This window comes from Triticum dicoccoides, chromosome 2A (genome assembly GCF_002162155.2).
Source record: "Triticum dicoccoides isolate Atlit2015 ecotype Zavitan chromosome 2A, WEW_v2.0, whole genome shotgun sequence".
In the NCBI taxonomy this organism is placed as follows: Eukaryota; Viridiplantae; Streptophyta; class Magnoliopsida; order Poales; family Poaceae; genus Triticum; species Triticum dicoccoides.
In genome coordinates, this window is record NC_041382.1 from 39,772,110 (window position 1) to 39,775,877 (window position 3,768).

Genomic DNA, 3,768 nt, shown 5'->3' on the forward strand with positions numbered 1-3,768 from the left:
AAATAGGAAAATTATTCCGATGAGCCAGCCATAACTCAATAGACCAATCTTTAATGAAATGCTATTTGCTACATTTTTTAAATAGAAAAATTATTCCGATTAGCCAGCCATAACTCAAGAGACCAATCCGAACCCACATTTTCTAAAGTAAAAAAAAAATATTTCCCTTGATAGATCAAGATGCCAAAGTGTCGTTTGCCCGACTGCTATGTTCCTATACATGCAGAGCAAATTATTTTTCAAATCAAGGAATTAAGAAAAGGAAGAATATCATGATGTTCGTAGCACTTGCCAGGTCTGCCATGCTACCATGGCATTGTCTTTTTAGTCTCTACCCACATGCCGAGTTGAGAAATAATCTTCAGATATACCCACAGCTAACACACTCACGTACATAATGGCCCTTGGCTGATTGATTTGGCTGGCTGTTAACACAAGCACACAACACACAAAATCAGTCAATGGCCACACGAGTATGCATTGTTTACTTTATTCCAATTGTGATGCAATCGTGACACTTACAAGCCCCGTCCGCTCGCCCGTCACGGTAATTGCCTACTCGCCGCTGGTGCCAACCTCTCGACCTTGCCACCGCCGCTCTCCACTCAGTCTCCACCGGCTGCCCATTGCCTCTTGCGCCACCCGCGCGCTCACTCAGCCCAATGTTGTTGATTGGAATGCGGGACTGAAGGTAATCCATGGATAGGTTTTAGTTCTGCTTGGCATCAATCTTTGGTACTTGTCAATCCATCTACCGCACAAAAAAATCGACTCTCAGACAGAAAAGTGATCTAACTCTATTGATGAGCACAACAGTACATACCATCCCATCATGATGTTGCCATCTCTCACACTTGATGATTCTTGTTATTTATAACATGTACACCATCGGGCGATTGCTTTATTAGAAATATATTTACACAATATGATCAGAGCAACATCAAGGAGTCGGATGCTGGTGCACAGATTCTCCTCAAATTCCACATGCAACCCTTGTAGAGAAGAACAACATATTTTCCTTAGGTGATTTTTGACCGAGATCCTACAAAAAAATTCAAAGAAATCATGAGGAGCATGGAGCCAAGCAAACTAATCATAGTAAATCATGAGAGGAGAAGCCTCTCAACCTACTACAGGGAATCGAGTCAACATTAATTCGTGTAAGAATTAAACCGTAATGTAGATCAACAACCCAGTAGTTGATAAAATAACCCTGACACAACCCATTAATACAATATATGGTCACAGGAAGTAGATTGAGATTGTGCAGATATCATGATCTACGAACCGTATCTACGAATATTGATTGCAAAGTCACAAACAGAACCTCCTCACATCACAAAACAAATGTTTCATCAACAGAAACTCTAGCGAATGCCAATTGGATTATATAAGTAAGACAGAGACATCGAAAAAAAGAAATATAATTCAAAGAGTATATATTCTATTTTCTTACTTGACATCACAGTGAATGCAAGTCAAAGATATTGCGATACATCTTACCCTTCTATAAATTGACTGCAAGGCACAATCCCCAGCAAAATATACAAAATGAATTGCTCCTATGATCCAAGTATTGCATAAATAGTTATATACAAACTATTCAACAGTGAGCATAAACATGGCATGTACTACCAAAATCCCTTGGATATGGAGCTTAGTCTGCATGTCTATTTGTTTTGTTTCCATAGTACAATGTCAATACTTGTTTCCCTAGTACAATGCCCGTGCGTTGTCACGGGCCTTTTAATTTTTTTTCTGATTGCAAACATAAGCATAATGCATTTCCAATTTCACATGTATAGAAAAAAAATTACAGTAACAATCAAAAATGTATTTGATGCAATGTATTTTCATTATTCCACTCCACTTGCATCTCCTAGTAGAACGCCCGTGCGTTGCAACGGGCTATATTGACGACTTCCTTTTTTATGTCAAAGCACTCTTCTTTTCTCCCATTCTTCCTTCCCCCAATTAAAAATGTTTCTCAGAGTGATATGTGTATGGATAAATTTACAATGATACTAAAATATGAAGGACTAAAACCATATTTATGGAAGAACATTTCTACAACACATTCGACATGAAACTTATGGTGCTTGATAGATTGGATAAAACATGATGCTGACTTAGCACCAAATCTAATTGATAGTTCAGAACATGGTTGCCATACCATTGTACCTGAAAGATCTGTCTCCCCCTTCCTCGCTCCCTCTCTAGTAGCTGTCTCATGAGCCGGTCGTCATTGTTGCTGTTGATGGCGATGACAATAATGAGGAGGAACACCACAAGAGCTAGATGTTCTTGACCTCTTCCCTATGGTAACTGCCGCCTCTGCATTGGGTGTCATTCATCAACACCACCGCTGCGCCAGCTGCTACTTGTATAGAAAATAAGAAGATAGAAACTTTGTGTGTTGGGTCGCTAGCTGCTCATTTGCTTGTATGATTGTGGAGACTGCGCTAAACAAGCAGGCTGGTAATTGTACTCCAGCTTGAATGGAGATGCACCAAGTTCACTTGATCCACCAATCAACTTTGGACTGTGGATCCCAAGTCCGAGAACAAAAACTCGCTGAAAGTCTGCATGTATATCCAACAATGATGACATGTACTCCATATGTAAAGAAATATAAGAGCGTTTAAATCACTTCTTTAGTGATCTAAACACTCTTATATTTCGTTGAGGAGGGATTATGGACCAAAAGAAGAAAATAAACATTGCATGCTACAGAAATGGATAATAAAATCTATCTGCATGAGATGCCACATGAATGTCACAAACATAAGCATAGTTTCGATGCACACTATCTCATGTTGCATGTTAAATACAGGTTTGTGCACGTTGACTTTTGCTGGTAGATGGAGATACTAAGATGAAAAAATGGTCACACAAAAATTGCTTTTCAAATGTTAATATTACCAAGACTAATCCATGAATAAAATATATGCAACTATGCACAGTAAAGATACTTAAAATAGTTACTGGACTAAACTCACTGATATAGAGCTATCAAAACCGGAGCCAAGGCTCAAATCTTAACAACGATCAAAGCAGACTTCAGCCTTGTGGTTGCCGCATAGGCTCACCACAGTGACAACACCAACTCTCTTCCGTCTTCTTAGTTTCTTGACAAAAAATGATACTGCTATTTGCACATTAGGGAGTAAATTATGCTTCAAGCATTTCTCAAACCAAATCGGCAATATGTAGGCTTAAAATATCAGCAGGCATCCACACAGATTTCTACAGCTGAAATATAGTGTTGTGATTTGTGTACCCATAATGCAGAATAACCTATTGTTCTATTTGGTGGTTAAATAAATAAACATTATTGTTTTTGGCTAGTGCCTGTAGAGCTACTAAATGATAGTCAGCGTCACTGTATATTTCTAAGAAAGAAAATTATAAGACTTCATTGGTTGTAAATAACGCTAATTGTATTGGTTGCCACCAATGTCGACTTGAAAAGAAAATTATGGAGCTTCAGTTCATATGCATCTAGTCATATAAAAAAATAAGAACACATGCTTCAACTCCTGTTAGTTCGGTCACAAAAAAAATCATCACCAAAAATCAGAAGACAAAGTATCATTGTTATATTTGTTGACTTGATTGATTACTGTAGGTTAACACACCCAACTGGAATTAACCTGCAATAGGATAAAAGAAATTAAGATTTGAGACGTGTGTTATAGGGTTCATAGAAGAGAGAAGAGGGAGGTACCATATCAAATCATTGGTCGCACAGTTTGACATTCAACTTTT

The 3,768-nt window shown here is 38.1% G+C and overlaps 1 long non-coding RNA gene across 1 annotated transcript; it reads right to left on the minus strand.

Moving 5' to 3' along the window:
* Positions 1 to 212: 212 nt before the first annotated feature.
* LOC119358810 lies at positions 213 to 2,435 on the minus strand. Its single transcript, XR_005172306.1, has 4 exons — positions 2,174 to 2,435; positions 824 to 1,042; positions 523 to 751; positions 213 to 425 (listed from the first exon to the last, which is right to left on the minus strand). It is a non-coding gene; the product is annotated as an uncharacterized LOC119358810 (long non-coding RNA).
* Between the last annotated feature and the right edge of the window lie 1,333 nt (positions 2,436 to 3,768).